Raw genomic sequence first — 18,220 nt, 5'->3', positions numbered from 1 at the left:
GGTGTAGGCCAACTTTGAAAACCCTTACACAAATCTTCAGTAGTATCCAACAATCCATATGAAGGAAAAAGTTGTTGACACATCTTTTGGTATTGGCCAATTCATAATGCCTTTAACTTTTTCAGGAGTCACTGCCAATCCTTCTTTTGAAATGATATGTCCTACATATTAGATTTTTGTTTTATAGAACTCACACTTATTGCTATTTTCATAAAGTTGATGCTCCCTAAGCATTTGTGGCACCAATATAAGATGTTCTTGATGCTCCTCATTTTTTGAGTCCACTTGAATGTCGTCAATGAAGAGTAAAATGAACTGATGATCAAGATACTTAAGGAGCATAATGTTCATGAGACATGAAATTCGCAAGGGCATTCGTAAGTCGAAAAGGTAATACCACCAAGTCATAATGGTCATACATTGTTCTAAAAGTTATCTTATGTATGTCTTCATCCTTAATGTGTAACTCGTGATATCTAGTTCTCAAATCCATTTTTGAAAAGACAATTTCCCCCTTAGATCAACCAAATCATCGATTCACGTTAGGGGATATATGTTCTTAATGGTTAACTTATTTAGCTGCCTATAGTTAATACACATTCTAAATGTACCATCCTTTCTCTTAACAAACAATATCGGGGTCCCCATGGTGACACACTCGGTCTGATATAGCCCTTATCCAGTAGCACTTGCAGTTGCATGTTCAACTCTAATAGCTCAGGGGTACTCATCCAGTATAGAGCTCTAGATACAGGTGTAGCACCCGACACTAAGTCAATCAAGAAATCTATATTTTTCTATCGGGGTAACCTAGGAATCTCTTCAGGAAACACATCTAGAAAATCTCTTATTATAGGTAATTGGTTCATCTTTTCCACTTCATCCTCTTAATCATATTTTTCCACCTGCACCATATACGCTTTACAACCCTTTTTTGTTGTTCTTTTCAACTATAATGTTGTTATTTTTCAAACGGATACTAGTTTTGGCTTTCCTTTAATTAGGAAGGGCATCCCTTGTGAGTCAATACAACTCACAAACCTTTCCAAATAATTCACAACAACTTTTTGTTGCTCCAACCAATCCATTCCAATTAAGAGGTAATGTGATCATAAGGGAAGGATGTTTAGGTTGATTTTTGTAAAATATCCATTTAAATTCACTACACATTGGTTCATCGCATTGGTCACTTTCCATTTGCTACCAGTAGCTAACTATACCAACCAGGAACTTTAGAATTTTTCTATTTTTAATTTATGTTCTTCTACCATTTGCGGGTTTATATAGCTTAGGCTAGCCCCAGGGTTTATTCAAATAGACATAGGTTGGTTTTGAATAATACCTTCAATATCAATCATGGCAGATTGATGATCAGCCTGGAGGTCCTCCAAAGGTGTGCTAATCCTTGGGATGCTTCAGGTCACTTCGTTTGGTGTGGAAGCTTCAGGTGCCACTTGAACACTCTGAATTGACCTAAGGTTGTGGTTGTAATAACGCAAAAAGTGTTGTTCACCACAATCCAAACATTTCAGTGGCTCCCTCTTTGTACCCCCTATGCTTTCTTTATTTCCCAATTCGCTGGTGTTGTTTACCAAATTTCTTTAAATAGGTGGGATTTTGTCTTCAAAAATTCATTCCTGTATTATTTTTGTCCCTTCTCTGCGAGTGTTTGGACCCTTCACTTCGATTTCTAAAATGTTGATAGAAAATTCTAGCCTTTGAGATTGCTTCATCCATAGTTATCGGATTATCAAATTCAATTCTTTCTTTATACACCACTAATAAACAGTTCAAAAATATCTGCACTTTAGCCTTTTCTTCTCTAATATATGGCACATACTGAAGTAGGTTGGTGAACCTAGTCACAAACTCATCCATGGTCAGTTGTCACAATCTCAATTCATGGAATTATTTTCCCTGGTCGTCATAATATCTCTCACTCAAATATCGAGCTTTAAACTTCTATTAAAAGCCCTCCCAAGAAACAATTTTCTCATCCAGTAGATGTATAACCTATGTCTCTTCCCACCACATGGTAGCCTATCCTTGCAATTGATAAACAACAAATATTGCTTTCAGGTTGGTTTCATATTCATACACCTGAAAATATTTAACTATGTTTAAGAGTCATGCTTCTGCATCCTCCTCTTTTTCCCTGTCAAATGTCGAAGGTTTTTAATTTTTGAATTCTGTTGGAAATTTCTGGTAATTTCAAACACAAAAGAAATTGCACAGAGAACAACGCTCTGTTTTTAATACAGGATATTAATCATAAAAAAGCTGTTACAAAATAGTCTTCCTCTACTCAGAGGGATTACATCAGGAATGCTCCAGTTCCAGAAACTAATTTCACTATCTCAGCACTGCTGTGCGTTTCAGAAATCACAAAACTCTCTCTTTTTAATTCTCTACATGTGTCTGCCCTTGCATTTTTATATATAATGAACAACACAAACAGATCTTACATAAATTTTTCTTGTGCCTCTTGAGTCGGTTGTGTGGAAGCTTATAACTAATAAATGCTCTGTGGCCAGCTCTGCTGTAAGAAACCCATAATCTTTTTAATGCACCTGCACGTGGCGCGTACTTCTTGTTCTCGGCCATGTTGTTTATTAAATGATGTAGCTGAGCATTCAATGTGCAAGAGCTGGATCTGATCTTCCTCCTCCTTTGGGAACACAAATAAGTAAATGGCAAAAAGACAGCAATGGCGGTGGCGTGAATAAGCCAGAACAAATAATGGTCGTTGGATCAGAATGTATGGACGGCTGAGATCAACAGGGTAGAAGGCGCGATCTGTTATGGCACAGGTCGCATCACAAAATTGCGGATGGCTTAACGCGCAATGGCTTAAGTTTTGCGATTTGCAATGGATCGCATCGCAAGATCGCAATCGGCCCAAATCAGAGTTGCAATAGGAGGCAACGTGGGTAAGGATGCGATTTGCGATAAGATCAATCGCAGATGGAAAACTGACTGTTTTGCAGACGCTGTTGCTGTTCAACTGTTTTACTGCAGTTGAAGTTACATTCCAACACTCCCCTTTAATTTCAACTGCTGGGTTATCAGTCATACCCAGGCATTTCCTAAAATGATCAAAACTTTTCTTTCCCAATGGTTTTGTCAAGATGGCAGCTAATTGATCCTCTGTTTTGCAGTGCTACAAAACAATCTCACCATTGTTAACCAATTCACATATGAAGTGAAATTTGGTGTCTATGTACTTTGTCATTCTATGAAAAACAGAGTTTTTAGACAATGCTATTGCCGAGCTATTGTCACAGTAAATGGTTGTGCAATTTTCTTGTTCATGACACAAATCTCTGAGAACTCTTCTCAGCCACACTGCTTGGCATGCTGCTGTTGTTGTTGCCACATACCCTGCCTCTGTTGTTGACAAAGACACAACTGGTTGCTTCTTCGAAGTCCATGAGATGGCTCTCGATCCCATATAAAACACATATCCCGATGTGCTTTTCCTATCATCAACACTTCCAGCGCAATCACTGTCAGTGTAACCTGTCAACATGAAACTTTCAAAAGAGGAGTATAAAATACCAAACCCCTTCATTCCATTCACATACCTTAGAATCCTCTTGGCTGCCTGCCAATGAGTCTCCTTCGGTCTTTCCATAAATCTGAAGATTAAACTCACAGCGTGCATAATGTGCGGCCTAGTTGCAGTCAAGTACATAAGGCTGCCAACAATGCTCTTGTACAATTTTGGATCAAAATCCTTGTTGCTATCGTTTTTGGTCAATTTCAACCCCATTACAGTTGGAGTCACAGCTGTCTTGCTGTTCTGCATGTTAAATCTCTTCAACGCTGCTTCTACATATTTAACTTCAGAAATGAAAACACCATTTTCACTTTGGTCTGCTTCAATTCCAAGAAAATATCTTAAGAAGCCCAAGTCAGTCATTTCAAATTCACTTTTCATGACTGCTTTAAAATCAACAATGAGAGAAGCATCATTGCTAGTAAAAATCAAATCATATACATATAAAACAATAATAAGAATCTTACCATCATTTTCCTTTCTGTAGAGTGTGGGTTCACCATCACACTTATCAAACCCATTCTCAATCAGATAAGCATCTATTCTGCTGTACCATGCTCTTGGAGCTTGCTTCAGCCCATACAGAGCTTTCTTTAGTTTGCAGACTTTATGCTCTTGGCCTTCAACTTCATAGCCTGGAGGTTGTTCAACATAAACCTCTTCTTTTAACACTCCATTCGGGAATGTAGATTTAACATCCATCTGATAAATCTTCCATTTGTGGTATGCTGCAATAGACAACACTGTTCTGACTATTTCCATCCTTGCTACTGGATCAAAGGTTTCATCATAGTCTTTGCCTTGTTGCTGTTTGTAGCCTTTCACAACAAGTCTTGCTTTGTCCCTGTCAATCTTGCCTTCAGCATTACTTTTGGTCTTATAGACCCACTTAACTCCAATGGCATCTTTTCCTTAAGGGAGGTCCACTAACTCCCATACTTTTCTCTTCTCAATTGCACCAATTTCTTCATTCATTGCTTCAATCCATTTATCTTCATTTACAGCATCTTCAAAATGCACTGGGTCATCAACATGACAATACAAAGCGAATAATGAATTCAGACCAGTATTGTTACTTACCTCTCCTTGTTCATAAATCTCATTCAGATTTTTGAATCTTGGTCTTCTTGGTGTGCTTGGAGTTCCATCCGAACTTGAGGGTTTTCTGATCCCTGTGGTGTGCTTGGAGAAGCGCTTCCTTGACTTCTCAAGGCTGTTCGAATTCCAGCTTGTGGTGTTGTTTTTTACTTGCTGTGGTGGAGGAGGAGCCATCAAGGAAGGATTATTTGTTGCTGTCCCTTCCTCTTCTTCTTCGTGAGACACAATTGTCTTCACATTCACTGTCTTCTCTAAGCTTCCATCCCAAGCTTCATCTTCAATGAACTGCACATCTCTGGTTACTATCAATTTCTTGGTGGATGGATTATAGAGTTTGTATGCTTTTGACTCATCACAATAGCCAATAAAGACACACTTCTCCCCCTTACTGTCAAGCTTCTTCCTTAGTTCATCTAGTACATGTGCATATGCTACACAACCGAATACTCTCATGTGAGTGACAGTTTGCTTTTGACCACTCCATGCTTCTTCTGGTATTTTGTTCATGATGGCTTTAGTTGGGCATCTATTCAAGATGTAAACTGCGCAAGTGACAGCTTCTGCCCAATACTCATGCGGCAAGTGTTTTACCTTCAGCATACTTCTGACCATGTCAAGAATGGCCCTATTCTTCCTTTCGGCAACATCGTTTTGCTGAGGTGTATACCTTGCGGTGAACTGCTTTTGTATGCCATTCTCTCTGCAAAAACACAAAAAGTCTTTGGAGATGTACTCTCCTCCTCTATCTGTTCTGAGCACTTTGATATAATGCCCACACTACTTCTCAACAAGAGTTTTTAAGTGGCGGAATTTCTCAAACACTTCACTCTTTTGTTTCAGCATATACACCCATGTCTTTCTGGTGTAATCATCAATGAAAGTTAAAACATATTTATTTCCGGCAAATGATGGTATTTGCATCGGTCCACACACATTAGAGTGAACAATTTCCAAGGGTGCTTTTGCCCTTATACTCTTTCCTGCTGGAAAGCTTTCTTTGTGTTGCTTGCCCAAGATGCAGCCTTCACAAAGGCTGTCCGGTTTCTCGATCAATGGCAATCCCTTTACCATTCCCTTTTTGTGCAATAGATTCAAGCCTTCGAAATTGAGATGTCCAAATCTCAAGTGCCACAACCAATTCTCATCTTTCACTTGTTCCTGAAAGACTTCTTGTGTTACAGCTGCAATAGTTCTTCCTTCCTTCAAATCTGCCCTGAGTTTGAGAGGAAACATTCTATTGCTGGTCATCTGCACCTGTGCAATGATCTTCTTACTTGGAGGTATGTCTCTGATTGTACACATATCATCTTTGAAGAACACATTGTAACCTTTGTTAACGAGCTGTCCAATGCTCAAAAGGTTACATTTCAGACCAGGTACATAGTATACTTCTGGCACAATCATTTGTTCTCCATTTCTTGCTTGGACACTGACTCTGCCCTCACCCTTGAAAGATATCTTACTATCAGTTCTTGTTGTTACCTCAGATTTCACATTTTCATCTAGATTGTCAAACATTGCAATATTTCCAGTCATGTGATTACTACAACCTGAGTCTAAGAACCAAAAATCTTCTTGTTTGTCTTGTGCAATGTTACATGTTAATAGCACAATCTTTGGATTCTTATCTTTTTCATTTGCAAAATTAGCATTTTGCCTACTATTCATGTCATTTTGTTTTTTTTTTTTTTACATTCATTGGCATAGTGCCCATATTTCTTACAATAATGACATTGGACTTGGGATTTGTCATACCTTTGTCCATGAGCTTGCTGTTTGCTTGAGCCTTCATCTTGGTTCTGATTGCAGCTCCTTCCGCTTGTGCTTGCAGGATTATTTCTGCCTTTGTTTTGGCTTCTTCCACGACCTCTGTTATTTGCTCTGCCTCGACCTTTTTCTTGGCCAAAATACATCTGAGTCTTGAATGCTTGCTCACAATAGCTTCAAAACTTGAAGGTAAACTTCTCAAGATCTTCTTTACAATCCTTCTTTCTTCAAGAATCTCACCATGAGATCTTATCTGGGTTATTAACCCAATAACCTGAGTGAAGAATGAATCTATTATATCAGATTCCTTCATGCTTAGTGTTTCAAAATCTCTCCTCAACATTTGCAACTTTGCAGTCTTCACCTTCTCCATGCCTTGATAGGCAGTTTTGAGAATATCCCATGCCTCCTTGGATTTTGTTGCTGCTGCAATCCGTGGAAAAACACTTTCATGTACTGATTGGAAGAGAAAAAAGAGGGCTTTGGCATCCTTCTTCCTGTCGCTCTTCAACTGGTCTCTTTTTGCTACTGTCAAAGCAGCCAATGCTGTTGCATCTGCAGGTTCAGCATAGCCAGTTTCAACCAGCTCCCATATTCCTTGAGAAGCAAACAATGCTTTCATTGTTATGGACCAATAACTGTGATTTTTCCCATTAAACTATGGCAGTTGGGAATTTGTCAAACCAGTTCCAGCATCTGCCATCTTAACTTGTATAAATAAAGAAGAGATACTGACTGTATAAAATAAAAACAAGCAAAAGCTTTCTCTACTGGAGAAAATTTGCGTAATAAGCTTCTTACAGCTCCTACAGTGAAAAACAAACTTTGTTTTTGACTCACTGAGTGCCTAGACCAGCTCTGATACCATGTTGGAAATTTTTGGTAATTTCAAACACAAAAGAAATTGCACAGAGAACAACGCTCTGTTTTTAATACAAGATCTTAATCATAAAAAAACTGTTACAAAATAGTCTTCCTCTACTCAGAGGGATTACATCAGGAACGCTTCAGTTCCAGAAACTAATTTCACTATCTCAGCACTGTTGTGCGTTTCAGAAATCACAAAACTCTCTCTTTTTAATTCTCTACATGTGTCTGCCCTTGCATTTTTATATATAATGAACAACACAAAAAGATCTTACATATATTTTTCTTGTGCCTCTTGAGTCGGTTGAGTGGAAGCTTATAACTAATAAATGCTCTGCGGCCAGCTCTGCTGTAAGAAAACCATAATCTTTTTAATGCACCTGCACGTGGCGCGTACTTCTTGTTCTCGGCCATGCTATTTATTAAATGTTGTAGCTAAGCATTCAATGTGCAGGAGCTGGATCTGATCTTCCTCCTCCTTTGGGAACACAAATAAGTAAATAGCGAAAAGATAGCAATGGTGGTGGCGTGAATAAGCCAGAACAAATAATAGTCGTTGGATCAGAATGTATGGACGGCTGAGATCAACAGGGCAGAAGGCGCGATCTGCGATGGCACAGGTCGCATCGCAACATTGCGGATGGCTTAACGTTTGCAATCTGCGATGGATCGCATCGCAAGATCGCAATCGGCCCAAATCAGAGTTGCACCACGAGGCAGCGTGGGTAAGGATGCGATTTGCGATAAGATCGCATCGCAGATGGAAAACTTACTGTTTTGCAGACGACGTTGCTGTTCAACTGTTTTACTGCAGTTGAAGTTACATTCCAACAAATTATCCCTATATTTCCTTTTGTTTCTTACGCTTATGGGACTTAGAATATTCTTTATCAGATCATTTCTCACTTTCTAACTTGTCCAGCATTGATGCTATCAGTTTCGGTTTTGATCCTTCCGGATCCACACTCTTATGACTTGATTTTTCAGTCCGCTCTCTAATCAGTTTCTCCTGTTCTTCACTGCCTTTAATTAATAATTAATCGCTCATTACTACGCCGGAGTTGGGTTAATTCTGTTGGAAGTTACGAACGATTTCTGAAAATTGTGCGGGTGCTGATGTACCACCTTCTTCGAGTTCCACATATAAATCATTCCCCCCCGTAATATGTGGTGGCGATCTCTCCATCTTTCACTTTGTCAGTCAAAATAATCTAGTGAATATCAACGAATTTCCTTTTTAAATGAATTTTTACTCAACAATAACTAGTAATGAATGGGTTTCTATCCAAGCTGAGTGTAGAAATATGGGCTCCCATACCATTTGTCACATCTCTCAAGTGTCCTTGTTTTTCTATAATATACCTTCCATTCCTTTCATAACATTTCTCAAAGACTAAGTTAATTAGGATCCATTAGGATCCTTTTTAATCATGTTTAAGATCAGAAAGCGTTGATGGTTAAAGGACTTTAACCACATGTTACCATACATATATGTATATATTTCTAACCAAGGTTTGGTGAACTCCTAATTAGTACGTAGGCATTATTATAACCCTGAATAAACTTTGGGTAATACCCCATTTATTTCCTGGACTTTGCAATGTGTAATGTGTAAACGTGTCGACATAACTTCTCTATGATGAAGGTAGTATATTCAAATTGTACTAATACATTCCGATTCCTCATTTTACTTATGACTACTAAGTGTTATTTTCATGTCGTCGTCTATAACATTGCATTTTCAATCGAGCCCCACTCCTGTGCGCCCATGTCATCTCCTCGATGTGAAGACCTGCTCCTCCCCTCTGCCCAATGCACTCGTTGTTTACTGGGTGATATCAACGACTATGTTCGTTTGGGGCTAGATCTATGATGCTCGTTACATGTCGTGAACCCTAATCTCCTTTTTCCTTGGCATAGTTTGCATTTCGGTCATTTTTTTGTGTCAGTCATTTAGCCTTGTTGCGTCTGGTTATTTTCTCGCTCCTGTAGCAAACAATTCCCCCTCCATTATTGTTCATTCGCATCTAGCTGTCCAATGGGTCATTTGATTTTCTGTGGTTTATTTGAGTGATTGGGGTATTTTTCTATTGCCCGAGCTATGGGGTTTTGCAACCTCTTGCTGGCAACCCGGGTCTTCATTTTCATGACCAGATTTTGCAAAGGCTTTCCCTGTCATGATTCTTGGGGTTCTCCTTTCATCCAGGTTTTCCTCTCTGGTTTATTAAGGTTTCTCTTACTGAGTTCTACTGGGTTTTCTGACATTTGGTAAGAACATTCAGGGATTTCAATGGTTTCTCTGCACTGTACTAAATGTTTGATTGTTTGGTGCAGTTAATGGAACAGGGTTACCATAGCATCAATGGTTGAAGGGGCAACGACATGCATTTGTCTGTTGTTCTTCTTCCAAAGACCCCGGTTAAGTATTTTCCCTCCATCACCTCACATTTATAGAGGGAGGAATAGTTTTGGGCATTTGTTGAGGTTCGCCTAACCTTGGACCTTAAAGACCCAGGTTTGTTGGTCCCTTGATCAGCTCGGTGATGGTCTCCATACAGGTGCATTAATATCCAACGCTTGTTTTTATCATGTTCACAATATGTTATCACTGCGTTGAGATTTCACTCCAACATTCGCCTAACTACTATACTCAGCTAGGTTTTTGGAAAATAGGTACTAGACTGCTTATTTATGTTGTTGCTACTGTCAGGCTCGGGTTTTAGGATTCCTTTGGCCTAGTTCCTCTGTTGGCACCCACCGGGTTCGCAATGTTGTCCGAGTCTACCCTTTAGTGGATTTTTCTATCATGAATGACGCCAACGAAGTTTTTTTGTTTTGTTTTTGTTTTTTGCTTTAATTTCTCTGTTTGAGGATGGTTTATATTTGGTTTTTCTCATCTTATGGAAAACATCGGCCTGATAGCTTCAATTGGACTTGTGCCTCGAGGGTTTCCCTCTTCTTTCTGTTGTTGGTTAATGTTAATTTGACTTCAGTCTCATGTTAATCTCTCCTGCGGGGCTTCTGTAAATATCTATAGTGAAATCGTTTATCATGTTGCTAAGGATGTTGTTGCACAGTTATGTAAGCTTGAATGCGTGTACATGCCCAACACTATTAATGGTTTTCCTGATTTTTTCACTATTGGATTGGTTTCTGTTACTTACTACGCAATTCTTTTACTTTGTGTTAATATAGTTTCCTCGGTGCTTTTATGCTGAGGCTTTCAACATATCTCCCAGTGTTAACATTTCTTTTTCCTTTTTTTTTTTTTGAAGTTGTTAGCACTGTGTCTTTATTGTGGTTGTGGTACTTCGTACTTGCAATCATATAATTTTCGTAAATAGTTTTAGTGAGTACAAGAACCTGTGCTAGTGTGCACTGTGAATCTCTGTGATTTAAATGAACATTTTTTTTTCTTTTAACTTGAATAGAATGACATGCATATGGCATAGCACAACTGCTTCACCCCGTTACTCTTGTGGGTACTATTTTAAGTATGAAATTCTGGGTTCTGGGTTTTATTGTATTCACTTGGCTTGAATACTTATAGTTCGTACATAGCGCTCTAGCCCTATAGGGATTTATTGATTTAATAAAAAAACACACATGTTTGCTTGCTATGCTTAAATCTCGATGCATGAATAGATGATTTGATTTCGCTAAAAATATTAATGCTATAGTACTGGTAATTTGTTGAACTACTAACCTGAACAGGTAACTTCATTTGGCTTAATTTGTCACGAATTGTGATGCTCCTCTTTAGTTTTGTACACCGTTACTTGATGTTTCACTTTCCCTGTTTATAATGTGTTTCACATGTCATGTAATGATGATTCAACACATCTGATCCTATAGAGGTTATAGGTGTTGTTTCTCTCGACTTTTTATTAATTATAACCTATGCTATGTCACAAAGTTCTCATTTCAATGCCAATGGTGTATGTTATTCTCATTTTATGTTTATATATATCTTCTACTGAATTACGTAGGTTTCTATTCCTATACAATTTTCCCAGTGTAACTTCAGTAACAACTTAATTGGTATATATATATATCTATAATATAATATTATATATATATATATATATATATATAATATAATATTATATATATATATATATAAAAGGTGGTGTTCCTGAGTAGCAACATGCAGGCTATCGCATGCGCTACCTGCGAAAATATAATACTCACAGATGATTCATGCCTTCTCCTTTGAATTCGAATATTGATCACCCTAATAACTTAGTTAACTCAAGCTTCACCTCTAGGTTTCGTTCACAATCACAGTTGTTGAACAAGTTAACATAATTTTATGGCTAGACAGTGGCATATGCTGCTACAAACACCTATATCCACAGTGCATATTTGTGTTACAGTTACACACGGACCTTATCTCATTTAAAAGAGAACTATAAATAGCGTTTTTGTACGACTTTTATTATTCTAGTCATATATCAATGCATATTATAGCTACTAAAGATACTTATTAACAAAATGTATATTAATGGGGTTCCGTTAATGGAGAAATTTGCACCATTAATAGCCCAACCCATGAAAACTAACTTACTCGTACCAAATTTCAATACTCTGCATAGATTAATTTCATAAAAGAATTCATTTCACAGTCTATTACTTGATACAGGACTACCAATAGAATTTGTCATTTCCTTTGAATTCAATCCCATTAGTCTATAATATAAAATCAACAGAAAACATAATTTCTAACTCACAACTTGATATCACGAAATTGATTGGGATGGAACAACGTTTACCTCCCAACCATGAACCTCCTCTTCAGGTTCTCCCTTGAGCTGAGATCTACCTCTCCACTTCCCTAAAATCAACAACCCCCTGCTATCCTGGTGGAGGCCCTTTTATTCACACTTTCCCTAGCATGCTTTTTGTAACGACATCCTGCTTTTCTCGGTGCTGCGAGTCCCCATAGCCTAGGCTTTGCCTATTTTTCTTTTCTTGAAAACGAGTCTTTTTTTATCCTTTAAATCCTGTCTTTTTCCAGTACTGTGCATTAATACCCATTCCGGCCTTGTTTCCAGCGCACAAGGTGATTTTCCTGGTATTAATACCCATTCCGGCCTTGTTTCCAGCGCACAAGGTGATTTTCCTGGTTTTTTTCTCTTCTTATCCAGTAAATCACCTAATTTTACTCCACGGGTGTTTTTCAGAAGTTATTTGGGAAATTCTAATATTATTATTTTTTTCTTCCTTTGTCCATACTGTCCATCTAGATTATGGATTATGAAAATGTTTTCATTCGTTACTTTGTTCTTTTCAAATACCACATTAATTTATTTGAAACTCAAATAATTACGTCATCATAGTTTTTCATCAAAACATATCCTGGCCATTATGTCATTATTCTAAATGTCATAACTACCCAATAATAACACTTTCCTGACACTATTTCCTAAAATGGGGGACCTTAAAATCCATAACACTGGTAATGGTCCAGCACCCAATAATAACACTTTCCTGACACTATTTCCTAAAATGGGGGACCTTAAAATCCATAACACTGGTAATGGTCCAGCACCCGTATCTTTGAGGAGTATTGCATGTACACAAGTTTAAATGTAAAATAGGTTATCAGTTTTAATTCAAAGTTGTCATATCTAAAAACTCCTCCTTGGGGATGGAAATAGGACATAAATAAAATAATTATTACTGAGAAGGGAGAAAAATCCCTTTGACTAAATTGAGGAAGATTAGGCATTGGGTAGTGCAACAACGGCCAATTTAAATGAATGAATACTATAAATCAAATAACATGAATTAAAATTGATGAACACATCTCAACAAGAAAGTCCACAACTAGGACACTCACAAGTAGGATGCCTATATTTATAATTTTTAAAGTAATTGGGTACAAATATAACCATGGGTGAGAAAAATTTATAATTAAGAATACAAATTTAAACACAAAGTTAAAAATAAAAATGGTTTTGACAATATAAGAGTTTAAAAAAGAGATTACAAATAAAAATTGTCAACCGATATAAGAGTTTAAAAAAGAGATTACAAAGGTGGATATAGTTGAAAATTTCTTCATTTTGTAGTAATGTTTTTTATTTACTTCAAAAATATTTGCTTTAATTGTGTGTTTTTAGTAATAATTAGTCATATAAAATAGAGTTGTATTTAAATTAGCGCATGATTATAAATATTACAATATTATTAAAAGTGATCAATATTATTAAAAGTGATCTTGGAAGCACTGCAAGAAATTTCGAGACTTGTAAGAAAAAGTATTTTTTAGAACGAACTTATATTATATGGAAATGTTATAATCTTTAGAAATTCACTGATTTTTGTATCTTCTAGTTGAAAAATTTTCAATCTATTAAACCCTTCTATCATTATAGAACATACATGTTTTAACAAAATATATTAACCATGAAAGGTATCATTATTCTTGCATGAATTTTGGCTTATTTAAATATTTTGGCTTATTTAAATATTAAAGGGATTCTATTTAACATATTGAGTTAAATGGTTTGCTATGAAACTGAATTATTTTAAATTAAGCATCCTTAATAATTTACATGTATTTTATTTCATTTTTTTTTTAAATATATTTCGATGTGAAAGAATATATATTTTTCAAAATATATCATTATATTTTATGTATTAATAAAATTAATATTTTATATACTGATACCTAAATGTAGTTAATATTTGACTATTAAATCATAAGAACCATAAAAATATAACTTATTTACATATATCTCATCAAAATTATAACTTACCTTTTTATTTAAAAAACAAATAAATAAAAATCAACATCCCTTTTTGAAAATCAACACCCCTTTTTAGTGTGCATGTGATGGTACATACATATGATAAAATATTTTATCAATATGATATTAAGAGATATTAAAACCCTTAAACATACAAGATTCATTAACGTTGAATCAATTCAAATTTGTATGTGGGCATTAGAATGATTAAGGGTTTCATGAAGTGTTAAAAGGTTTTCTTGAAGTGGTTTAATTAATATTGTTTAGAAACAAATTTTTGTTTAAAATTCTAATGAAATGTTATATGTAATTTTATAGCTTATTTCTTATAGGTTTTGCAGTGGCAGACATATTTCTTAGCCAAATTTTCTAAGAATTTGTCAGATATTTGTTGAAATTACAAGTTTAAGGTGTGAACTCTCCATAATCTGATTGTCCCATAAGTTTTCTAATGTGATAAATCTATATATGAAGTCAAAAAAACATTTTAAAAAACAAAAAAAAATTATCCTTTCTCTTATTCTTCCATGCTTCCTATTATACTTTCTTGCTTTATTTCATTTGTTTCCCATCTTCACAACGATAAAATTTAACATGAACTTTGACACCAATGTCACAAAACACTATAAAGTATCAAAATAATGGTACTCTAAAAATGTACTACTTGTTACATTAAAAGGCACAAGTATGTAATATAGGTGAACATTTGAAGATTTTGTTGTCTCTCCTTTTTTAATGGGGTCTTTCATTGCATGGAAAGGTTAGTGCTAATCATTACCTATTTTGTGCATCCATTTTCTATAATTTAAGAGATTTTCATTTTTTCACTTATTTGAATTATGTTGACATAAATTGTCATTGATGTCAATATGGCCATATAAGAAGAACCAAGAGGAGTTGCAAGAGGAGCCATATCGGAGGAGCGCTGCTTGTAATACATGCCCAAGAAGCACCTACAGGAGTGCTGCCTGTAATATATGCCAAAACAGAGCTATCAGAGCCATACTTATAGACCATACATATATGCTAAAGAAGAGGAACAAACAAAGCAAACAAAGCAAATAGAGCCATGGAGGATGCAAACTGAGCCATTGGAGAAATGGAGGAAGCAGATAGAGCTAACGGGAGCAGACAGGGTCATATGTGTGAAATTACGCATATGCGTGCAATTACACTATCGCAGCCATTGGAGGAGCAAGGATGCATATACACTATCAGAGTGGAAAGGGCAGAATCCATACAAATATACCACAGAATACACTATTGGAGGCACAAACCTTAGTTATATGGTATTTACACTATTGGCGGTATAAACACATGTATAGGTTGTATACACCCATCGGCGGTGAAACCCATATTTATATGTGCTTAACACTATCGGAGGCGTAAACGGCGGCCAAAGCATATATATTACAAATACACTATCGGAGGCAAAGCCGTATATTATATCGGTGGGTTCTATTAAGTGTCACCCTTGAAACATATGATTACGATAATGCATGCAGACCCGATGGTCCTATTATATCACACACTATTGTTATGTCGCATCCTGGGTAATCGCAATGTATAAGGTGTTGTCACCCACGAACCTGCGATTGCGATTATAACATGGACCCGACTATACCATTGCAATATAAGTTAATCTATTTTCGCATCTGTCACATATCGCATGTATTGTGAGCCTTGCAACACTAAAGCACTGATTATGATAAAGCTGTGGAGGAGTGGATCTAATACAGTTTAGATGCGGGTGTAATATTTCTTGAAGTCAACCTTTTAGTCTTTTTGACTGTTTTGCTCATATTTCCTGTGTAATTGAATATTTGGCTTACGCGGCATTTTTTTTAGGTTGAAAGGCTTATGATAACTGTTCTGATGGTTCAGGGGCTCAACGTTCGTTAAATGGGGTGAATCATGGTGATTGAGATTGCGATTGGGACATAACATCTCCGGTAAACTGAAAAACCCTTTGTATGTCCATAATTATTGGAAAAATGAATGTTGTTATGGTGTAACGTGGAACATGATTTCTCTGTGTTGTCTTTTGGACCTCTGTTATGAATTTATGTGTCCTTGTAATATCAGTGAACTCGAATAGCGCAGAGGAAGCCGAAGGATCAAGCAAGGCAGAGGAATCTACAGTGACTGAGGAGGAAGCCAAAGAGGTAGTGGAAAGTGGAAACGAACAGTCAGAGGTGTCTGAAATACATAAAAACATAAAAACATAAAAACAAGGAGAGGTGCTGTGATGAATGCATAATCTGTGAGAGAGGAAGCCGAAGAACAGACAAGGGGTAGGAGAGGCGAGAGAAGCAGGAGAGCAAGAGAAAAACAGAAACTCAGTGGGCTTGGGAGCAGAAAACTGCACCAAAACAATTGATACCAGGTTTGGGTTGGAGCCCAGGAGGTTGGAGCCTCGGAACTAAACAGGATTGAAATCCTTGGGAGTTGGTGCTCCTAAGTGCAAAGTTCGTGCAAGACAGAGTTGGTGCTCTAGAGGTTGGAGCCTCACTGAAGTCCAAGTTGGAGCTTGGTAACTAATTGCAACCAGCTATCTATATCTATATTGTATTTATTTCATTGCACTGTTTGTGTGAATAGAAGCATTAATTCCAATTATCTATTTCTGTGTTCCATACATATATATGTTTTTGGTAATAACAAGAACAATTAAAAAGAAATACTGATTCACCCCACCTCTCAGTATTTCCAACAATTGGTATCAGAGCATGCTTCTTCATACTAGCCTAACAACTTGAAGAAGGATCTGTAGCCATGATGAGAAGTCATGAAGCTTCAAGAAGACCTCCTCTGTTTGATGGCACTAACTTTGGTTTCTGGAAAAAGAGAATGACAGACTACTTAATGTCCCTTGGACTTGAAATCTGGCATTTGGTTCTAAATGAGTACCCAATTCCTACCACTTTGCCAACAGATCAAGACGAGAGGAAAGCCTACATTGCAAATGCGAAGGCCTTGAACTCCATCACTAGTGGAATCATTGATTCCGAGTTTACAAAAGTCATGAATTGTAACTCTGCCAAAGAAATGTGGGATAAGCTAATTAGCTTATATGATGGTGATTCAAAAGTCAAGAAGGCAAAGCTTCAAACTAACAGAAGGCAATTTGAAAGCCTGAAAATGGAAGATGAAGAAGATATTGCAACATACTTTCTTTGAGTAGTTGAAGTGGCTAACGCTCTTAAAGGTTTGGACGAAAACATTGAAGAAAGTACCATTGTTCAAAAGATCTTGAGATCTCTTCCAGACGGACTTGACTGCAAAATAAGTGTCATAGAATAAATAAAGGATTTAGATACTCTCAAGATGGATGAACTGCATGGAATACTCGCTGCCTATGAAATGAGGAAAGCTGGCCCAAGCTCCAAAGATGCAGCATTCAAGGTTTCAAAGTCAAAGAAGGGGAAAGAAAGGAATGGTTGTAGTGATGAGTCTGATGTGGAATCTGAATTGGCTCAATTTGTAAGAACGCTGAAGAAAGGATCTAAGATTAAAGGCAAGTACCCTCTTATTTGTTTCAAGTGTGGAAAAATAGGTCATTATGCAGCGAAATGTCCTCATAAACATGATAGTGATGATGAAGGAAATTCTAAAAGAATGGCACACAAAAAGAAATGGTTCCATAAGAAGAACTTATTCTCTAAGAAAGATGAGTCTGATGAGGATGAGTTTATGCTCATCAAAAAGAAATCGGATGAGGAAAGTGACCATGATGAAAGCCAAGAAACATTATTGATGGCATTCACAAATGATGATGACTCGGGGCTAGAAGGAAATGTAGATGAACTGTTAATAAGTGCCATTGAAAAAAATGAGAAACTACGAAATAAAATAATTTTTCTCAAAGTAGAAAACAAGGTAACAAGAAGAGAATATCTCTTGGAAGAAAAGCTAAAAGAGAAAGAAGAGACTTGTGAGGAACGTGAAGTTGAAATAGTGTCTCTGAGAAAGGAATTGAAGCAAATTAGAAAGGGTTGTAAAAGCTCTCAAATACTTGAGACTATTCCAAAAAATCAAAAACCTCAACGTGACAAGTTTGGAATAGGTTTTAAAGGAGAATCCTGGAGCACTAATAATAGTGCGAAAAGCTATGACGATGCACTTTCCAGCAATCCGAAAGGAGAAAAAGTATGTCATCAAAAGCGCATCCCAG

This window comes from Pinus tabuliformis, chromosome 8, assembly GCF_031772625.1.
Source record: "Pinus tabuliformis cultivar Carrire ecotype Pingquan chromosome 8, CPIR1, whole genome shotgun sequence".
NCBI classification, from domain to species: domain Eukaryota; kingdom Viridiplantae; phylum Streptophyta; class Pinopsida; order Pinales; family Pinaceae; genus Pinus; species Pinus tabuliformis.
This window is presented reverse-complemented; position numbering follows the sequence as displayed.